Consider the following 23,918-nt stretch of genomic DNA (forward strand, 5'->3'; position numbering starts at 1 on the left):
CCTCATAAGGAAAACATTTTTTTATAGATAGAATAGATAGAAGAAACCTAATTTAGGTGTAAGCTTCTTCAACAGTTTATCAATATGAACATCAAATGCTAATCTTTCATCCAGCCATATACCTATATATTTGTAGGAACTCACTCTTTCTAATGGTATACCATTTGTATTTGTAATTTTGATATCAGTTAATGTAGAGCAACATCGACTAAAAATAATATATTTTGTATTTTTTCAATTTAAAGCCAATTTTAGTTGTGATAATGAGAGTTGCAGTACTTGAAGCAACTACATAACGCATTTCATTACTTGATTTAAGGAAAATGCTAAGGTATAAATAACTGTATCATCAGCATACAGATGTAATTTAGCAGAATCTATTCCGTGACCTAGATCATTAATATAGATGGAAAATAAAAGAGGGGCTAAGACGGATCCTTGAGGAACCCCAGTATTTACTTAAAGGAATGGTGAATTGAAATTTTCCTAATTTAGTGTGATCTGAAAGATAATTTTCTAACCAGTTTAAAGCTGCTTTACTAAGGCCTATTTATGATCTATGGAATCAAAGGCCTTTGAAAGCTCAACAAATAAAGCTGCACATTACTTTTTACCGTCTAGAGAGGTTATGATATAATTTGACACTAGCATGGCTGCAGAAATGGAGCTAGGTCCTGCTCTAAAACCAGACTGATAATCATAGAGAACATTATTGGCCAGTAGATATTGTTTTAGTCGGTCATTAATTAATGATTTAAAGACCTTTGCTAGAACTGGCAGTCTGGATATGGCTTAAGTTAAATAAAGATGCTATGGGCTCCGCTACAATATCGGCTGCCAATTTTAAGAGTTAGGGTTCGATTTTATCAATTCCTGCCTTTAAAAAAAAAATCTAATTTCATTAGAGCTTTGTGGACCTGAGAAGTGGTAAATGGCACAAAATTAAATGATTATGGGGTAGAGATCGACCGATATGGGTTTTTCAATCAGGACCACTTCCGTCAAGTATATGTTTGACAATTATAATTGCATACAGTTAGTGTTGGCGGTTTGGTTATGTTCTGTCCATGCAGCCATGCTTGGACAGAGCAGGGAGAGCTGCAAGACAAACCCCCCCGGGTACAGAACAGAACCATTATAAACATATAATGTTTATATAATTACAATTCACAATTACGTGAGTTGTAAACAAAATGTGAGAGACTGCTTCCAATGAAGAGACTGTGGATTGTCTCATTCTGTTTGTGACACTGTACGCTACAAAACCATGCCGTTTCCATTTCAGACCGTGAGTTATTCCATAACGGACGCAAACAGTTCTGTCGCTAAAGAACTGAAACGTAAACAAAGGAATTATGATCCATATTACAACGTTATTACTTCTTTGGACTAAACGGGCTTCATGAGATGTCTCATGAAGCACGTTTCTAACGTTTCTAACTAAAGCGTTTCTAATGTTCATGTTTGTATGTGTACTGCTTACACAAATGTAGCAAATAAAGTCTTTATAAGCCTTCCATTGAAAAACGGCGATCTTTCGTCGATGCTTGAGGCTTAGATCTTTATAATGATACATAGTTTGTCAAGATTAAATTTGTCCCGTTTCATTTAATCTATTCATAAACACTGACACATGCAAGTTGAGGGGCTTTCAGGACGAGGGCGTGCTGGCTAACAGGTTAAGCAAATGTGCTGCGGTACGAGGAGCATGTAATATGCATTAATGCTTTAAGTTGTGTAACAACAATGAGTTTTAAATAGTAATTAACTCAAATGATATATAGGGAATTTGAATAATTAATCAGGAATATGATTAATATATATCTCAGATGACAGTTACATTTAATTTTATTGATTATGAAAAATAGCTCAATTGTCTATACCAATAACTAATTACAGGGCACTGTAACTTACTCATTAATATGTCAATATCCCATTTTTCATATCAATTTCGGTTGGGGGCTGCCAGTTCCCCATTATGTCCCGAGAGGAGAGGGGAAATGCAGATCGGCCGAGCCAGCGCAGTGGAACCAGATGGCCACCAGTCCTGTGCATCGGCACAAAATGGCCGCCAGTCTAGTGCCACAGTACAAGATGGCCACCAGTCCAGCGCCACAGTACAAGATGGCCGCCAGTCCAGCGCCACAGTACAAGATGGCCGCCAGTCCAGTGCCACAGTACAAGATGGCCGCCAGTCCAGCGCCACAGTACAAGATGGCCGCCAGTCCAGCGCCACCGTACAAGATGGCCGCCAGTCCAGCGCCACAGTACAAGTTGGGCGCCAGTCCAGCGCCTCAGTACAAGATGGCCGCCAGTCCTGTGCTGCTGCACAAAATGGCCGCCAACCCAGCGCCACAGCACAAGATGGCCGCTAACCCAGCGCCACAGCACAAGATGGCCACTAACCCAGCGCCACAGCACAAGATGGCCGCTAACCCAGCGCCACAGCACAAGATGGCCGCTAACCCAGCGCCACAGCACAAGATGGCCGCCAGTCCAGTGTCACAGTACAAGATGGCCGCCAGTCTAGCGCCACAGTACAAGATGGTCGCCAGTCCAGCGCCACAACCCATGATGGCCGCCAGCCTAGCACCACAGCACAAGATGGCCGATTCAACGCCTGAGTCTCCTGATAAGGTGCCACCGACTCGCCATCATAAAGGACGGAGGAGGAGACAGGCGTCTGCCGTTCCTCAAGGTCCAGGAGGACGTTCCCGAGCGGGCCGCTGCCGTCCAGGAAGACGTTCCCGAGCGGGCCGCTGCCGTCCAGCAGGACGTTCCCAAGCGGGCCGCTGCCGTCCAGGAGGACGTTCCCGAGGCGGTGCCCGATGCAGTTCCCGAGGCGGTGCCCGATGCAGTTCCCCAGGCGGTGCCCGATGCATGTTCCAGAGTTCGTTTTCCTTGTGTGGAGAGGCGAATAGTTGAATAAACTTAGTAAAGAAAAGAAAACAAAACAACGAAAACGAAAGCTTCCGAAGGAGACGTGATAATGGCTTCCTTTTCCTCAGTCCCTGTGCTGAGGGGGCACGGCGTTATGAGCGCGGCCCAAGTCGCATAGGAGAGCAGCGTGTCCGAGAACGAGAAGAAGAGAAGAGAGGGGCTCGCGGGAGCGACCTGGGTCGATGCAGGAGGGAAGGGAGTCAGCGTAAGAAGAAGAGCGGATCTTGTTCGGCCGGTTCTTATGGCTTGGGATGGTTCCCGCCTCTTTTCGCGTGAACAGCCAATGAACGTCCGCGGTCTGAAGCGGAGGGAAAAGTTCCTTTGTCTCTGTGGAGACAACCCCCTGATGATTTAGGGCTTCTCCGATTTCATCAGGGATATTCTAGAAAGTTCGTAATTCCAGATTAAATACATTTTTCATTACTTTGCTCTAGATAAATGGGTCTGTCAAAGCATGACGATCACACAGATACTAAAAACAATATATGTAAATGATCAAAACATGAAGTTACATTCAAATGCAGAATTACACACATTTAAAGATTTGATTAACACATGATAACACTGCAGATAGTCCCAATTTATATGGGAAACCTCTAATGCACCGCAAAAACAATAATATACACATTAAGACTACATTTGAGTACATTTTACCATTCTTTTGTAAGGATTAGGTTTCCTGTCCCGTGTGGTCGTAAAATTTTACGAGCTGCAACGGACTGGGGGTTGCAGCACATGGCTTTCTTTGAGAAAGTTGGTGAGGAGAAACAATTCCAATTTATACGCTAGAAAAATTATAATCCTCGCATAACAAGGATTAACCATGGTAGACACAAAACATATTCAAAATACATATTATTAATAACATGATGAAAGTAAGGAACTTCTACGAAAGGTTTCCTTTGTGTTCAGGAATTTGGTTGGGGGTTTTCATTTCTCCTTTGAGGCTCGCCCATGTGACTCTGGAATTTCTTGTCATAAATAACTGTCACTCAAGGCAGGATGTGGCCGACTTCAGGGCGGCCAAAATGGTGAATTATGTAAACAACGAAGGTCCTTGTTTACTCACGTTTTGGTCTTTTGGGTTCCGAATGTGTTAAGAGTCAGGATTCACTAGTATGGAACAGATGGCTGAAATACCATCAGCTCATTAGTGTTACAGTTACATAATGGAGGGTAGTAGTCCAGCAGGGGAAGCACTCTTCGGAAACTTAGAATGACTTCCAGTCTGAACGAAAATGCTCCATATAAACACCTAAGTCAGAATAAAATTGCCCAAACCGAAATGGTAATCTGTTTAAAGGGGTGGGGTAACCTTCTATAACCAAACTAAATTAAAATTCTTCCATGTAAACGTGTTTAACCGATTAGGCCTACTTGTATCTATGTAACCACATCAATAGTCTTAGTCATCCGAATGGGAACGTGATGTCGGCAACGCTGTGCATTCAGTGATTAGTAGACACTGGCATTACAGTAGAGACTGGAAAATTGTGGACGAAAAAGATACAATTCCAATTATACAATAACACTCATTAGAATGAAATCTGGAAACTCATGACCAGAGCAGAAAGCTGATGTAATAGTGAGCAAAATTGACTGCTTTTCATATTAGAAACAACACTATGATAGTGAATGGCTCAATGAAAACACTTAACCAAAATTTGCCTGTCAGTGAATGAATTAAACAGATTCATTAACCCATTTGTAAATGTTGTGCGATAGCACGTTGCAAGAACTATCTGCGTTCATAAGCCGCCTCCTCATAATACATTGTTTAACGAACCTGGTGAGAAATCGTGTATTTTTCCATGTAAGTACACAATTATTATTTTAATTATTATTATCATCATTAGATTTTTTTCTCCTTTTTTAATATCAGAATACAATTCATTTCAGATTTGCATTACAGAAGGTCTTAAGCTACAGTTATTTCCCTTTGCTGAATTTACATAATTTATGGATGTTTCCTGCCAGCAACACTACAGAACCTTTAATCTTCTCATGTGTCACACAACACGCCAATATCAATAATTCTGTGTCACAGCTGAATGGACGAAGCAGTTTTGGTCCCAAGCGCAAATGCAGCGCTGTGCGGGAGACTCTGCTCTTGCGTGCTGCTGGCGGATCCAGTGCGTAGCGTCGCTTCACATTTTTGGCAGTTTGGTGTAATTTAGAAACAGTGCCTAATGTGGGGGAGGTTTCCCTCGCTTCGGCGATCAGCTGAAGGGTCGAATATTAGTCTTAATTCCAAGCAAGTGCGAGCAGTTATTAAAAATATCAATGCAACCGCGGGCTCGAAAGCACGTCCACATGTAAACACCATATCGGATTAGATAATGTCTCATTTAAACAGTCCACCGAATCTTTAAATCTGAATGAAAAAATTAAATACATGTAGACGTGGCTATTGAGATCACGTTCTTATAAGCCTATGTATAGAAACCATAGAGCGATAAATGCATGCTTTTGAAGTTGCATGCATCTGAAACACTCACACAGCTAATGTGACATCAACCTCAGAAATAAACACCAGTGACATTGAGATTTCGCCGCTAAATACAGCGAACCCCCATTGAAATACTTACACGAGAATGCTGGTCTCGTTTAACCCTGTTGTCATGGCCTTATCTGCGTGTCCTTAGAGTGTCACGCTGTCAGTCTCTGTTTTCCTGGGTGTTCCCTAGTGAGCTCACTTCTCCTTAGGCACTTCACCATAGGCACTTTAATTCCTCTCGTCTGGTTCTGTCTTCACAGTAATTGCACTCCAATTAGAATCGCACAGGTGCTGACAATCCTCTGTCATTAGTCTCCCTATGTATAGCTGTCTTTCTCTGTCATCTGTATGGAGTCCTTACCCTATGTGTGAGTTGTGCTCGTCTCCCGAGTTTCCCTTTACCTTCTTGTTCCTCCGAGTTTCCTATCCGTTTCATCCGGTTCCCTCTTTTGTTTGGTTTGTCTCTCATGACTGTTTATTTTGTATTTTTACCCTTCTGTAAATAAAACCCATACTTGCAATTGGATCCTACCCTCTCCTTGTGTTTTCCCAAACCCAACCGTCACAGAAGGACTCCATCAACAAGGATCCAGCGGTATGTCTGCTGCCATGTTCTCCCCAGCCAGCAAGCGGGAGAAAGGTGGCTTCGAGGGCTCTCGCCTAGTGGTGTTCCGGGGAACCAGGGGAGGTCGCTCCGGAACAAACAGTCGGGAGGAGGTCCGGCAGCGATCTCCACTGTGGGCGCCCGTCGACCCGGGATTCGGTTGGGGGCTGCCAGTTCCCCAGTATGTCCCGAGAGGAGCGGGGAAATGCAGATCGGCCGAGCCAGCGCAGTGGAACCAGATGGCCACCAGTCCTGTGCATCGGCACAAAATGGCCGCCAGTCCAGCGCCACAGTACAAGATGGCCACCAGTCCAGCGCCACAGTACAAGATGGCCGCCAGTCCAGGGCCACAGTACAAGATGGCCGCCAGTCCAGCGCCACAGTACAAGATGGCCGCCAGTCCAGCGCCACCGTACAAGATGGCCGCCAGTCCAGCGCCACAGTACAAGTTGGGCGCCAGTCCAGCGCCTCAGTACAAGATGGCCGCCAGTCCTGTGCTGCTGCACAAAATGGCCGCCAACCCAGCACCACAGCACAAGATGGCCGCTAACCCAGCGACACAGCACAAGATGGCCACTAACCCAGCGCCACAGCACAAGATGGCCGCTATCCCAGCGCCACAGCACAAGATGGCCGCTAACCCAGCGCCACAGCACAAGATGGCCACCAGTCCAGAGTCACAGTACAAGATGGCCGCCAGTCTAGCACCACAGTACAAGATGGTCGCCAGTCCAGCGCCACAACCCATGATGGCCGATTCAACGCCTGAGTCTCCTGATAAGGTGCCAACGACTCGCAATCATAAAGGACGGAGGAGGAGAGAGGCGTCTGCCGTTCCTCAAGGTCCAGGAGGACGTTCCCGAGCGGGCCGCTGCCGTCCAGCAGGACGTTCCCGAGCGGGCCGCTGCCGTCCAGCAGGACGTTCCCAAGCGGGCCGCTGCCGTCCAGGAGGACGTTCCCGAGGCGGTGCCCGATGCAGTTCCCGAGGCGGTGCCCGATGCTGTTCCCGAGGCTGAGGCGGTGCCCGATGCTGTTCCCGATGCAGTTCCCGAGGCGGTGCCCGATGCAGTTCCCGAGGCGGTGCCCGATGCAGTTCCCGAGGCCGAGGCGGTGCCCGATGCAGTTCCCGAGGCGGTGCCCGATGCAGTTCCCAAGGCGGTGCTCGATGCAGTTCCCGAGGCCGAGGCGGCGCCCGATGCAGTTCCCGAGGCGGCGCCCGATGCAGTTCCCGAGGCGGCGCCCGCTGTTGTTCCTGAGGCCGAGGCGGTGCCCGCTGTTCTTCCGGAGGCCGAGGTGGTGCCCGAGGCGGTTCCAGAGGCAGTGCCCGAAGCAGAGGTGTCTCACGTCTCCACAGGCAGTCTTAAGTCAAGTCAGGTGCCCATTGACTGTTCAGAGTTGAGTCAGTTCCCGGTTGACCCTCCGGAGTCGAGTCAGGTGTTCGTGGACCCTCCAGAGTCAGGGTTAGTCACCGTCGACCTTCCAGAGCTAGGGTTAGTCACCGATGACCTTCCAGAGTCAGGGCTAGTCACAGATGGCTTTCCAGAGTCAGGGCTAGTTACCGATGGCCTTCCAGAGTCAGGGCTTGTCACTATTGACCTTTCAGAGTCGAGTCAGGTTCCTATGAACTCTCCAGAGACAAGGCTAGTCACCGGTGATCTTCGAGGACTGAGTCAAGTCACCGGTGATCTTCATCCTCCCATGGGGTCGGCCACAAGAATGTGGTGGTCTTCCGCTCCACCCTGGGGGACTCTGGCATTGACTGCGAGGACGTGGTGGTCTTCCGCTCCGCCCTGGGGGACTCTGGCCTTGACTGCGAGGACGTGGTGGTCTTCCGCTCCGCCCTGGGGGGGCTTCTGCCTTGACCACATGGGTGTGATGGCCCTCTGTTCCGCCCGGGTGGGCATCACCTAATGTCCTCAACTACCCATGTTTTTGTTTGCATTTGTTTGTCTATTTTCCTCCTTTGGACCTGGCCCTCCGTCCCTCCCCTTTTTCCCTCCGCCGGTCCACAACCCTCCTGGACTCCTTGTTTTGTGTTACACCTTCCTGTCTCTGCCTTTCCATCCCATCTGGTTGTTCCGTCTCTGTTCTTTCCATTTTACCTGGTTGTCCTGTCTTTGTCTTTCCATTCCGCCTGGTTGTTTGTCTCTGTCTGTCCATGCTTCTGGTTCTCCTGTCCCTGTTGTCTGACCCTCCGTCCCTCCCCCTAGTCCGCCGCTGCTTCACCTCCCTCCTACCTCTTTTTCTGTTGGGTTTTCCGGGGTTTCAGGTGGAGCATCTGGGAGCTGCTCCGTAGGGGAGGGGGTAATGTCACGCTGTCAGTCTCTGTTTTCCTGGGTGTTCCCTAGTGAGCTCACTTCTCCTTAGGCACTTCACCATAGGCACTTTAATTCCTCTAGTCTGGTTCTGTCTTCACAGTAATTGCACTCCAATTAGAATCCGTTTCATCCGGTTCCCTCTTTTGTTTGGTTTGTCTCTCATGGCTGTTTATTTTGTATTTTTACCCTTCTGTAAATAAAACCCATACTTGCAATTGGATCCTACCCTCTCCTTGTGTTTTCCCAAACCCAACCGTCACATAGAGTGATTGCATGCTCTAGCTGTGTATTGCTCCAGGTATATGAACACAGATGTATAAATGCTGCTGCAAATATGCTCAATATTCGTTCCTGCAACCGATGCAAAACTATGTCAACCACTAAGCAACATACACAGAGATATGGGAATTTAAATAGACCGCATGTGGTAGGTGTCTATACTGGATTGGTACACGTCAGGAACAGCTGACTGTCAGCTGATGCAAGCGTGACTCACGTGGCCTGACTGAACTAACGCGATGCCCAATATCTATAGCCGATGCCGATGTTTAGAAGTCAGGGTCAGCCGATGGCCGATATGTGCTGCCAATTTTTAGGGCTGATATCTTGAAGTTTTCCCCTTCATTTGCATGCTAAATGTCACACTAATAAAAAGTGGATGCACAACATTTCTAAACTTATCATTTATTGAGCACCGACTCTCAAATCTTAATTCTGTGCATTGCACGGTATCAAAATTAAAAATGTATCCAAAGTTAACCAAACAAATCAATAAAATGACCAAGTATTAAATATATAAAACAGGTATATATATATATACGTATGTATATGCAGTGTTTGGAATAACGGCGTTTAAAAGAACGGCGTTAGGTAACGACGTTGTAACAGTTTCAAAGTTACTTATGGTGTTATTCTACTACCCACCATTGGGGGACACTGTTGTTCCTTTATGCTAAGGTTAAATACAGGTGAGAAGTAGAAGAGGAAAGCGATGCTGAGTCCCAATTCGCATACTATTTAGGACGGATAGTATGCGAATTGGGACTCAGCATCGCTTTCCTCTTCTACTTCTCACCTGTATTTAACCTTAGCATAAAGGAACAACAGTGTCCCTAGATAACTAGAATTAGTACGTCCCAAATCGTAGTATGTTGAAAATAGTATTCCAAAGATACCCGGATGGTCTACTATTTCCGGTTAGAATTCGAAGTGCAGATCAATGCACACTCTAAGTGCTAATATTGCCCACAACCCATTGTGTACGGGAGGGAGGAGCTTTGCGATGGCTTTGTGGTGATGTAAACATGGCAGCCGGGTGCAGCAGCGGAGATGCGCCCTCAGCTTTTAAGTGTAAGAATTCAAATGTTTAGCCCTAATTAAAGTTATATTTTATTTCGTTACACACATTGCACATGAACGTCAGAACCAGCCGCCTCACAAACGACCTGCGTTTGGTTCTACGACGACACAGCCCTGCTTCCTCACTCCTCAACTTGGTAGAAGCACACATAGTAAAATGTAAAAAATGATGGGAATAGTAAATAAAATTTTATTGGACATAAAGAATGAATGAAACGTTAACAGTTGTGGTGTGCGTAACTAGTCAACCACGTTGTCGTTCATGTTGCATGACGTCATCGAAGTATGTCCCAGGGAAGAACTGCTGAACATTCGGCAGAACATTCGGCAGAACGCACCACAAGATGTTTTTCCGGATTTCAATTATTCAGATGTTTTACTGAACGTTGTTATCGGAGGAGCGGCGGCGCTGATCAAGCGCTTCAGGACGCGCAGATGGGGGAAGCGAGCGGGAGCGCTCGTCAGACTCAGGAAGCACGGAATGCCGTTGCCTAGCATCCATCTGGCAAATCTCCGCTCTCTACCCAACAAAACGGACAAACTCCTTCTGCTTTCTCTGACAAATAAGGATTTCACACACTCTGCTGCTCTGTGTTTCACGGAAACCTGGCTGAATGACACCATACCGGACAGCGCGCTCCATCTGCCGGACTTTCAGCTGTTTAGAGCGGATTGCGACGCAGAATCAACTGGGAAATCGCGCGGCGGCGGGACATGCTTTTACATCAATGAAAGGTGGTGTACAGATGTAACTGTGTTAAAGAAGACGTGCTGCTCAAATCTCGAAACACTCTTCATTAACTGCAAGTTTGCAAGTTTCATTCGTTCATTCTGGTCAGTGTTTACATCCCTCCGCAAGCGCATGTGAGCTCAGCTTTACAGAAACTCGCTGATCAGATCACAGAGACAGAACAACAACACCCGGACTCTGTTTTAATCATTCTCTGGGACTTTAATAAAGCCAATCTGTCCCGTGAACTGCCAAAATACAGACAGCATGTTACTTGTCCCACAAGAGACAGTAATATATTGGATCACTGTTACACCACAATAAAGGATGCATTTCACTCTGTTCCACGAGCAGCTTTGGGACGTTCTGATCACCTTCTGGTTCATCTTATACCGTCCTACAGGCAGAAACTAAAATCAGCTAAACCTGTATCAAGGACTGTAAAAAGATGGACTAATGAAGCAGAGCAGGATTTACAATCTTGTTTTGACCTCACTGATTGGAGTGTTTTTGAAGCTGCTGCCACCGATCTGGACGAACTCACAGAGACCGTAACCTCATATATCAGTTTCTGTGAGGATATGTGTATTTCTACAAAGACTCAACTAATTTACAATAATGACAAACCGTGGTTCACTGCAAAACTCAGACAGCTCCGTCAGGCCAAAGAAGATGCTTACGTGAAGGGGGACAATGTCTTGTATAAACAGACTAAATACACATTGGAAAAGGAGATCAAAGTTGCAAAGAGGAATTATTCTGAAAAAATAAGGACTCAGTTCACTTCCAACGACTCCGCATCAGTGTGGAAAAGTCTAAAGAAGATCACCAATTACAAGACACCACCCCCCAGCACTGTAGAGAATCAATGACTGGCAGACGATCTGAACGAGTTTTACTGCAGGTTTGAAAGAACACCCATCACCTGCCCTGAACGCCTCCCCACAAAACCATTCACACCCTTCACAACTCCTGCAACCAGCCCTGAATGCCTCTCCAAACTACCGTTCACACCATTAACAGCTCCTGCAACCCATCCTGAACACCTCTCCAATCAAGCACTCTCACCGGTCTCACAGGTCTTCCGGAAGCAGAAAAGGAAAAAAGCACCAGGCCCAGATTGTGTTACACCAGCCTGAAATCCTGTGCTGACCAGCTGGCCCCCATCTTCACACAGATCTTCAACAGATCGCTGGAGCTGTGCGAAGTCCCTTCATGCCTCAAACGTTCCACCATCATCCCCATCCCTAAGAAAACCAAAATTATAGGACTAAATGACTACAGGCCTGTGGCTCTAACGTCTGTAGTCATGAAGTCATTTGAAAAACTGGTGCTGGCCCACCTGAAGGTCATCACGGGACCCTTGCTGGATCCTCTTCAGTTTGCCTACAGAGCAAACAGGTCTGTGGACGATGCAGTAAACATTGGACTGCATTATGTTCTGCAACACCTAGACAGACCGGGGACTTATGTGAGGATCCTGTTTGTGGACTTCAGCTTGGCCTTCAACACGATCATCCCAAACCTCCTCCTGCCCAAACTAAATCAGCTCTCCGTGCCCACCTCCGTCTGTCAGTGGATCAACAGCTTCCTGACAGACAGGCAGCAGCTAGTGAGGCTGGGAAAATACACATCCAGCACCCGTACAATCAGCACCGGAGCTCCCCAGGGCTGCGTTCTCTCCCCACTGCTCTTCTCCCTGTTCACCAACGATTGCACATCTAAAGACCACCTCTGTCAAGCTCCTGAAGTTTGCAGACGATTTTTTCAGTAACGCGGTAATCTAACTAATTACTTTTCCCATCGTTACAACGCCGTTAACGTTACTGGACTTTAAATGCGGTGCGTTACTATGCATTGATTTAATAAACTAAACAATCCGAACGGACCCCTGGCTCACACAGCGAGTGAGGAGGTGAGTTAATGACGAGGTTAGCGGTTGTGATTGGCTAAGGCAGAGTCATGTGTTTCATGGTAGCCAATCAGAGCCAGTGTTTTTACACACGTGCCGGCACACGCGGCAGCGCCAGCGGCGCCAAACACACACACGCAACAGCTACACAGAGATTCGCAGCAGAGATGGCGAGTCAGGAGCAATCCGATGAAAAGTTGGCATTTTCAAGGTGAAGATATAAGCACTACTTCAAATTCATTGTGGTCAAAGGCAAGAACGTGCATGTAATGTGTACATGTAATGTGTGACACGCATCTACAAAGCTAGTGGCCAAAAACACTTTTCTTACAAAGATAATACTTGAAGTGCAGGATAAAACTCTTGCTGTCTGTTGACGTGCAATAAATATTGAAAGTTATGTAAGAAACACCTGTCTGTTCTACTCATTTCAACTGACTTGTGAAAACTGAAAAAAAAAAGAAAAGTACAAATTCTCTGACATGTAGCAACTTTTTTTTTTTTTTTTTTTTTTATACAGTAACGCAAATAGTTACTTTCCCTGGTAACAAGTTACTTATATTATAGAGTAATTCAGTTACTAACTTGGAACAACTAGTGAGTAACTATAACTAATTACTTTTTTAAAGTAACGTTCCCAACACTGTGTATATGTATGTGTATATGTATGTATGTATGTCAATAATTTCCATTCCATTTCCATAATCATTTCCATTTTTAGAGCATTTATCAAGCAGAATTTTTCAAGTTTGTTGGAACATAAATGTAAACATAAACATACATTTAAATAAAATCAATAAAATTTTATAAATAAAAATGAATTAAGCCAAAAAATATAAAAAAAAAAAATATATAAAAAATAAATAGTAGTGCTGCAAATACTAGCAACCAGCAACATTTGTGTTTGGTATAAATGACACAGAACATCTAAAGTGCATTCTAATTTCAAACTTACATCGAAGTATGTTCATTATTGAACAGTCAACTAAACACTGGTCAGTTTAAATAGACCGTAGTATCGTACCGCTCCACTCTGCTGTTATGCCAAGGACGTGTTTGCTCATGTGAAGAGGATGATCTTTTCCGTCTAGTTTACATATAAAAAAAAAAAAAAAAAAAAAAAAATATATATATATATATATATATATATATATATATATATATATATATATATTAGGGGTGTAACGATACGCGTATTCGTATTGAACCGTTCGATACGACGCTTTCGGTTCGGTACGCGGTACGCATTATGTATACCGAACGGTTCGTTGGAGTAATTAATTATATTTGAAAAAAAAAAAAAAAGAGAGAGAGAAATATAATGATATGCGTTCAACAAGGTAGCCCAATAACCCAAACAACGTAACAGGCAACGCCCCTGACACTCCCGAAGAAGAAAAAAACACCAACTTATATGTTTATGTTAGGCTACTCAGCAGGCGCTCGCTCACTCAGTACGCGCTGAAGGCTCGTTGCAAAATAGCCAATGCGTTTAACAGACTAGAAATGAGAAGATCCTCCAATAACCAACAGGTCTGGTGTTTGGGTGCACTTTGGATTCCCTTTAAGCTATTATGGTGATGGCAAGAAAAAAACACCAGCGGGAATATCTGGGATATATGCGTCAGTACTATCTGGGAAAAGACGAAAAAAAGGAGAAACATGCACGCAGCAAACTATCCCTGCAGCATTTAGACACTATAGCTTACAGGGAATCCAACCCAAACACCAGATCTGTTGGTTATTTTAGGATCTTATATTTCTGGTCTGTTAAATGCATTCGACATTTTGCAACGAGCCTTCAGCGCGTGCTGAGTGAGCGAGCGCCTTAGGGGCCGTTCACATATCGTGCCTAAAAACGCATGGAAAACGCTAAGCGCGTCTTTCTCCTCCTTTCCAAAGCGCTCGGGCAGAAGCGCTCATGAGGCGTCTGTCTTTGCTAAGCAACAATGACGTGCTCTCTCCATGAGACGCGGAAATTTCAGAGAAGGATAAATGGATTTGCAGCTCTAAAAATCGCTTGCAGTAGCTCTGCTACTAAATTTATTTCAAAATTGCAATCCATATACAACTATGATCAGCAGTTCCTTCATCTTGGCTGAGCTCTCAACGTTGTTACGGGAAAGGATGAAGCTGATTGGTTGGTTCTTGTCACATGACCCGCGGTGCGCTTGCGGCATTCTGAAAAGTTGAGATGTTTTTACATTTTGCTGTATCTAAAACGTATCGAACCGAACCGAACCGTGACATCAGTGTATCGTATCGAACCGAACCGTGAATTTTGTGAACCGTTACACCCCTAATATATATATATATATATATATATATATATATATTATAGTTTAACATTCAGATACATTGCGAATGTCGAAACATCTGGATATGTGCAGAACGAGACATGAGCAATAACCTCCAAATAAATCTAGCCAAACCCACACTTTTTCATCCTAGTATAAAAGCATGCATGCTCTCAATCTCATGCACTGTAAATGACAGATTTTTTTTAAACAAATAGGCCTAGCGGTCAACCTCTATTGTGGAGGGCAGTATTGAATCAATTCAGCAATATCCTTGCAAATAGCACCTGAAATAATAAATTCAGAAGTAGAGCCAGCTGAGATGAAAAAATTATTGAAAGTATCTGCAATAACTTCTCTGCCCTTAACCACGGTATGATTAATTTTGAGATCTGGAAATTTAGAAGACTTGTGAGGTGGACTTGACTTGTTTCCAACATTTTGTAGGGTTGTTAAATTTTTCATTTATCGCATGCAAGTAATAATCGTGTTTTGCACTCTTGATTAATTTTGTACATTTATTTCATAATGTTCTATAGGTGGTCCAATCTAAGGAGTTGTTTGATTTCTTTGCCTTGGCCCATGCAGCATTTTTCTGTTTTATATTAGTGGAAACAGTGTTATTGAACCAAGGATTATCTTGACCACTTATCCTTATCTTTTGATTGGAATGTGTTTGTCACTAATGGATATAAATATAGAATTAAAATAATACCAAGCCCGAGTAACATCTCTGGCATAACATCATGGCATGCATGACACAACACCCAGACCACTATTGAGGAGATTGTGTAAAAAAGCTTGATCATTAAAATGCTTAAGAAATATTTTATATATATAACGCAGTGAAGTTTTAAGAGTTAAGAGTACAATTTCTCACACAGACAACAGCACAGTGATTGCTAATGTCATTACAAAAAACACCAGAAGCAGAATATCTGTGGGAAGTATTAGTTAAAGTTATATTGAATAAAGTGGATCAGTCTATATCCTTTTGATTCATCCTAGTTGTTGAACTTATCAATTGAACCAAACGAAGAGAGTCACAAGTCTCTTTGGAAAGATCAGAAGATGACGACAACCAATCCCAGTAGAAATCATCTGGTAAGATCAATTCATATTTAGTCCAGTCATGAAAGAAGTTTGCAAGTAAAGTACATTCCTCACTTGATGATGATGTGGGTGGGTGATAACAACCAGCCACAACCATACCATTTGGTTTGTTGATTAAATGTATGCAGTTTAAATTAGATTTCATGTATATAGCAACCCCCCCCCCTCCCTTTTTAACACGATCAGTTCTGAAGACGTTGTATGCATCAATTTTGATCATATCGTTTGTGACTGATGTTTTTAGCCAATTCTCGGTAATGAACGTATTAGCCCAGATTCTTAAAGAATCCATTGTATCAATAAGGCTGCGCACATTCAGATGAAAACAGCGTAATCCATTTGATGCTTTGAAGTCATCAGGCATTTGTGGTTGATGAGCTGCTTGAAGTATGACTATCGTGTGTAATAAAGCCACAGCCTGACCTGCTGCCGCGTATGCCTTGCTATTTAAGCGAGATGTATTTCTTGAAGGAGCCTAGATGGCAAGGCGGGAGATTAAGAGAGGATGTCTCCCCCGCAGAAAGAAAGCTCTTTAAACAGGGGGCATCTTCTCATAGCTGCTTTCACGCATCGCCATAACTCTTATGCCGAAACGATGGATGCGAGATAAGAACGGCCTCTTTCATTTGTTTTCGATCTCTGTATGGAGAGCAGGCAGAAAAGGAAGGCTCACCTGAGCTGGAGGGCTATGGTCAGAAAGATAACGCTCATCAATGGCATGGTAAATCTTAGTTCAAGTAATCTCACAAATCTCTGTTATAACACAATTAATATATGCATAATTAATATGTCATAATGTCTACAATTCGTGTGTTATAATGAGGGGAAACGTGAGCATGCAAATTTCAGCAATGCATTGCTCAATGCTGCAAACGTGTTATAGCCTAAATAGAAACTCTGCTTACACTTGCACTTGCTAATTGTTTGTATTTTATATTAGTTCATGTTGCTTTTGTGCAATAGATTAATACTAATTTATTTGTTTTAGATATTTTATGTATTTCTATTTTACTGGAGTCCCATGAATCATTTTATTATACCGAATCCCGCACACACATAAGTCTCTGCACTCGCCTATCAAGTCTTGTCCCACGCGCTGCACTCCATTGCGTTGGGTCTCGCGGGAGAAGTTCTCTAATCCACTGGCACTTTACTTGACAGTGCGTGTGCTACATAAGTTTTACTATCTGTAGATTATAACACACTGCATTCTGTGAGCAGTGTAATGCGGCAGTAACGTATTGAGACCCACTGTAAATCAAGATTTTGCATGATTTATGTGAGGGTAGTTTTAGGGGGGGGGGTAGTTGTGTTCATTCGTATGAATTCATATGATTTTGCCACCTAGTAAAATATGTACAAATTGCAGTGAGATCAGGTTGGACAATTTACAAAGTCCACAAATTGCATTTAAATAAACACACATTTTGATTGGTAATGACAGTCATACGTCATTTCATGATGACAAACACAACACGAAACCATCATTATTTTGAAACATGCTAGAGGGAACTAAACTTTAAAATGGGACATTGCCTCTCCTCGTTCCTTGCTCTGTGCTCCTCACAGTAGCACCCCATGACAGAATTCCAGACCCCAAAACGAAAGTAAGCTATAATGGAGGAACGAGCGAGGTTCCTTGACGTGGCTCAAACGAGCCTTTACCCAGTTAGTTACGTGAGGGCATTAGTGCTGCTCGCCCTCACCAGCTCCCTCGAGGGGAAACCCTAGTGATGCTGTTACGGATCGGGATGACATACTGTAACCCTGCAGAGCTCCCAGTCACTACCAATCTTGGCTGGAAAAAGGCAGTCATCTGGTTTCTGGAGAGTCTCTGATTGTTAATGTTAATGTGGCAAGCCCCCAGGACATTAATATGGCAAGTGTCCGCCAGAGCCAACTCCTCTGGAGCGCCTATCAAGATAATATTGTTGTATAAAATTAATGTCACATTTGCAAACTTCCTTTGTCACTCATCTTAGTTCATTATGATCTCACAAACTTCTGTTATAATAGGGCTTGGGCATTGTGACGTCATTACTTAGCATGGCCGGCATGTTGATGGCCTCCTTTACTGCTACTCGGACTACTGAGCAGTGTTTAGATGTACTCCCTCTCAGCCGTGTGTCTTAATTTGATTAATTAAAAATATATTTCAACCATGGTAAACCGTTGATATACTGTAGGGAGTAATAGCGCAACACATAAATGCATGGGGAAAAATGAAAATGGAATAACTTTCCACCACTTTCCTGCTTTGATACGTGACCACGGAGACCATAACATCTTTATATTTACTGAAATTTCCCAGCGTACTCATCCAACATACCAGAAAATTTCAACATTCATCTTTCTGTTGCTATCCCTCTGCTGACAGCAAAAAAATCGTACTACAAAACTGCTGCATTAACTAAGCGAGTTGTGAAGCTAGGTCTAACATGACTTTGCTTACAGATTGGAGTGAAATCGTGCTCTCACAACAACCACGCTATCTTAAAAAGTCCAACATCATGCTAAGGTTGTTTTTTTAAGTAAGCAAAACGATGTTTTGAAAACATCTGTTTCGTTGGAAGGGCAAGGGGTAGCAACTGGAAAACCGCACAGAGACTTGACAGGTCTGATGCAAGTTCCAATATATATATTTTACAGCAAAATACTAAAACGGAAAGACAGCGGGAAAAGAGCTCAAATACGTGAGAACCCCGGAAAAAAAAATGGGAGGGTTGACAGTTAATAACTATACTTTTGAAACGCATAGTTAAAAGTACATGTGTAAATGGTTGTTAGCACTAACGGTTACTAAACTAGCAGCTAGGTGAAGCGCAGTTTACCTTTGTCTGTATTACTGTATACAGTTTGCTGGCTTTATGATCTGCAGCTCCTGAACCTTCCCATTTGTGAACTGCACATGAGACTCCAATGACTTCTAGCTTCGGAACTGTTCTGAAGTGTAGGCGCTCACAAAACAAACAAGGCAGCCGAAGATATCTGTAATGCAAAAGTGCTGCAGCAAGTCGTCATCGGTGCTCCACTCTTTGGTGGGAATTTCATATGTATCCAAATCGTTAATAGTGCCGATTTTGTCCACATACCGGTCCCTGGCATCCCTATTTAGCAAATCCCACAACAATTTCACGATTTTAACATATTTTTTCTTTCTCCCAACTCGACTTGGTGTTTGTTTACATATGCGAGGCCATCGACATGGCCGCCATGTCCCATAATGCAACGCGGCGCCCAAGCCCTATTAATGAAGCTCTCTACTCTGCACACTAAATCTATTATTTACATTGTGTTTACAAACCTGATTCCAAAAAAGTTGGGACACTGTACAAATTGTGGATAAAAACAGAATGCAATGATGTGGAAGTTTACAATTTCAGTATTTTATTCAGTATACAACACAGATGACATATAAAAAGTTTAAACTGAGAAAACGTATCATTTTAAGGGAAAAATAAGTTGATTTTGGCATCAACAGATCTGAAAAAAAGTTGTGACAAGGCCATATTTACCACTGTGTGGCATCCCCTCTTCTTTTTATAACAGTCTGCAAACGTCTGGGGACTGAGGAAACAAGTTGCTCAAGTTTAGGAATAGGACTGTATTAGGTTTTCTTTGTCACATCTTCATCTTTATGATGCACCAAATGTTTTCTATGGGTGAAAGATCTGAACTGCAGGCTGGCCATTTCAGGACCTGGATCCTTCTTCTACACAGCCATTATTTTGAAATTGATGCAGTATGTGGTCTGGCATTGTTATGTTGGAAAATGCAAGGTCTTCCCTGAAAGAGACGATGTCTGGATGGGAGAATATGTATTGACAAATAGTACTCGATGGCGCCGCACATGGATGCTTCAGTGCTTGGCTGTTTGTACTGTTGTACTGTTTGTACTGTTTTTGTTCATTTTTCCTGTTTTTTGTTTAACAAACACGATCAGTATCACCAGGGATGAACTGTTGAACATTCGTCAGAACACACCACAAGATCTTTTACCGGATTTAAATTATTCAGACGCTTTACTGAACGTTGTTGTCGGAGGAGCAGCGGCGCTGATCAAGCGCTTCAGGACGCGCAGACAGGAGAAGCGAGCGGGAGCGCTCGTCAGACTCAGGAAGCATGGATTTCGAACACTGTTGCCTAGCATCCACCTGGCAAATCTCCGCTCTCTACCCAACAAAACAGACGAACTCCTTCTGCGCTCTTGGACAAATAAGGATTTCTCTCACTCTGCTGCTCTGTGTTTCACGGAAACTTGGCTGAATGACGCCATACCGGACAGCACGCTCCATCTGCCGGACTTTCTGCTGTTTAAAGCGGATCGCGACGCAGAATAAACTGGAAAATCGCGCGGCGGCGGGACATGCTTTTACATCAATGAACGCTGGTGTACAGATGTAACTGTGTTAAAGAAGATGTGCTGCTAAAACCTCAAAACACTCTTCATTAATTGCAAGCCTTTCTATTCACCGCGGGAGTTTCACTCGCCAGCGCACGTGAGCTCAGCTTTACAGAAACTCGCTGATCAGATCACAGAGACAGAACAACAACACCCGGACTCTGTTTTAATAATTCTTGGGGACTTTAATAAAGCCAGTCTCTCCCATGAACTGCCAAAATACAGACAGCGTGTTACATGTCTCACCAGAGACAGTAATATACTGGATCACTGTTACACCACAATAAAGGATGAATATCACTCTGTTCCACGAGCAGCTTTGGGACATTCTGATCACTGTCTGATTCGTCTTATACCGTCCTACAAGCAAAAACTTAAATCTGCTAAACCTGTAGTAAAGACTGTGAAGAGATGGACCAGAGAGAACAAAGCAGGATTTACAATATTGTTTTGACCTCACTGATTGGAGTGTTTTTGAAGCTGCTACCACCGATCTGATCAAACTCACAGAGACCGTAACATCCTTTATTAGTTTCTGTGAGGATGTATGCATTCCTACCAGGACTTATTTAACATTCAACAATGATAAGCCATGGTTTACAGTAAAACTCAGATAGGCCAAAGAGGATGCCTACAGAAATGGGGACAGGGTCTTGTACAATCAGGCCACGAACATACTGAACAAAGAGATTAGAGTGGCTAAAAAGACCTACGCTAAAAAGTTGGAAGACCAGTTTACTCCCTACAACACACCTTCAGTTTGGAGAGGACTGAGAGCCATCACAAACTACAAGACACTATCCCCTTGCACGGAGGCTAATCAACAACTTACTAACGACCTGAATGAGTTTTATTGTAGATTTGAAACCCCCAACACCCATTCTGGCCATTCTGATCTCCCTACACAACCATTAACACCTCCTACAATCCCCCTGTGCATACCTCTTGCTCTTCAAATCTGTGAAGATGATGTAAGCCAGGTCTTCAGGAAGAACAAAAGAAGAAAAGCACCAGGCCCAGATGGCGTTACACCAGCCTGTGTGAAAATCTGTGGTGACCAGCTGGCCCCCATCTTTTCACAGATCTTCAACAGATCCCTGGAGTTGTGTGAAGTGCCTTCCTGCTTCAAACGGTCTACCATAATCCCCATTCCAAAGAAACCCAAGATAACAGAACTTAACGACTACAGACCTGTGGCTCTAACGTCTGTCGTCATGAAGTCGTTTGAAAAACTGGTTCTGGCTTATCTGAAGGACATCACTGTACCCTTACTGGACCCCCTGCAGTTTGCCTACGGAGCAAACAGGTCCATGGATGATGCAATCAACATGGGATTGCACTTCATCCTGCAACATCTGGACAAAACAGGGACTTATGTGAGGATCCTGTTTGTGGACTTTAGTTCGGCCTTCAACACCATCATCCCAACAACCCTCCAGACCAAACTGACCCAGCTCTCTGTCCTTAGCTCTATCTGTCAGAGGATCACCAGCTTTCTGACAGATAGGCAACAGTTAGTGAGACTGGGGAAATTAATGTCAAACAGCTGCTCCACCGACACTGGTGTCCCTCAGGGATGTGTTCTCTCCCCTCTGGTCTTCTCCCTGTACACCAACGACTGCACCTCTAAAGACCCCTCTGTCAAGCTCCTAAAGTTTGCAGACGACACTACAGTAATTGGCCTCATCCAGGACGGTGATGAGTCTGCTTACAGACAAGAGGTTGAGCAGTTGGCTGTCTGGTGCAGTCTTAACAACCTGGAGCTGAACACGCTCAAAACAGTGGAGATGATCATGGACTTTAGGAGAAATGCCCCTGCTCTCCCCCCACTCACCATCATGAACAGCACTGTGACTGCAGTGGAGTCATTCAGATTCCTGGGCACCACTATTTCTCAGGACCTGAAGTGGGACATTCACATTGACTCCATTGTGAAAAAGGCCCAGCAGAGGTTGTACGTCCTTCGCCAGCTGAGGAAGTTTAACTTGCCACAGGAGCTGCTGAAACGGTTCTACTCAGCCATCATTGTACTGAGAGTTTAGAGTCTGTACTGTGTACTTCAATAACTGTCTGGTTTGATTCAGCAACAAAATCAGACATCAGAAGACTACAGAGAACAGTTCGGACTGCCGAAAGGATTATTGGTGCTCCTTTGCCCACCCTTCAAGAAATGTATACATCCAGAGTGAGGAAAAGGGCTCAGAAAATCACTCTGGATCCCTCACATCCAAGTCACCCGAGCTTTGAACTTTTGCCATCTGGCCGGCGCCTCAGAGCTGCAAATACCAGAACAGCAAGGCACAAGAATAGTTTCTTCCCCCAGGCAATCTACCTCATGAACAGTTAAATGTTCCCCATTATACTTATGCAAAAAAAAGAAAAAAAGTGCAATATCCTTATATTTATTTGTTACCCCTCCATCCTAGTACAATCCATGCATCTCATTCAATCCTATTCCATTATCATTTATAGCACAATTGTTTATACACTTATTTATTGACCTAATTTTTTTTTTTGTGTGTGTGTTGGTGTCTCTGTGTACTGGAAGCATATGTCACTAAAACAAATTCCTTATATGCGCAAGCATACTTGGCAATAAAGCTCTTTCTGATTCTGATTCTAGAACTTGGATTTACCTTTCAGCATTGAAGGTGCCTTTCCAGATGTGTAAGCTGCCCATGCCACACGCACTCATGCAACCCCATACCATCAGGGATGCAGGCTTCTGAACTGAGCAACGATAACAACTTGGGTTGTCCTTGTCCTCTTAAGTCCGTATGACATGGCGTCCCAGTCTTCCACAAAGAACTTCAAATTTTGATTTGTCTGACCACAGAACAGTTTTCCACTTTGCTGCAGTCCATTTTAAATGAGCCTTGGCCCAGAGAAAACACCTGCGCTTCTGGATAATGTTTAAATATTGCTTCTTTTTTGACCTATAGAGTTTTCGCCGGCATTGGCGAATGGCACGGTGGATTATGTTCACCGACAATGTTTTCTGGAAGTATTCCTGAGGCCATGTTGTGATTTCCATTACAGTAACATTCCTGTATGCGATGCCTGCAGGGCCTGAAGATCACGGGCATCCAGTATGGTTTTCCGGCCTTGACCCTTAGGCATAGCGATTGTTCCAGAATCTCGAATAACTTCAAACTCATTGCAATTTTTCTCTGGGAAACTCCTTTCTGATATTGCTCCACTAATGTTCGCTGCAGCATTGGAGGAATTGGTGATCCTCTGCCCATCTTGACTTCTGAGAGACACTGCCACTCTGAGAGACTCTTTTTATACCCAATCACGTTACCAATTGACCTAATAAGTTGCAAATTGTCCTCCAGCTGCTCCTTATATGTACATTTAACTTTTCCGGCCTCTTATTGCTACCTGTCCCAACTTTTTGGAATGTGTAGCTCTCATGAAATCCAAAATGAGCCAATATTTGGCATGACATTTCAAAATGTCTCACTTTCAACATTTGATATGTTATCTATATTCTATTGTGAATCAAAAATAAGTTTATGAGATTTGTAAAATATTCCATTCCTTGTTTTACTCACAATTTGTACAGTGTCAAAACTTTTTTGGAATCGGGTTTGTATATTCTTTGTTATAATTAGACGATGTGAGCTTTAATGACTCCGCACTGGAAAAAAAACTGCAGTCTGCTTTCACAAACTGTTTTCTGAGGAGCAGGAAATGCAGCGATAGAGAAGCATTTCCATTGGCTGGAGACTGCAGGTTATTAC

General features: G+C 43.8%; 1 protein-coding gene across 1 annotated transcript in view; it reads left to right on the plus strand.

Moving 5' to 3' along the window:
* Positions 1-23,918, plus strand: part of LOC128026693 (uncharacterized) — a 40,310-nt gene that overhangs the window by 13,844 nt on the left and 2,548 nt on the right. The gene's annotated exons all lie outside the window — the stretch shown is intronic.

The sequence above is a fragment of the Carassius gibelio genome, chromosome A13 (assembly GCF_023724105.1).
Source record: "Carassius gibelio isolate Cgi1373 ecotype wild population from Czech Republic chromosome A13, carGib1.2-hapl.c, whole genome shotgun sequence".
NCBI classification, from domain to species: Eukaryota; Metazoa; Chordata; class Actinopteri; order Cypriniformes; family Cyprinidae; genus Carassius; species Carassius gibelio.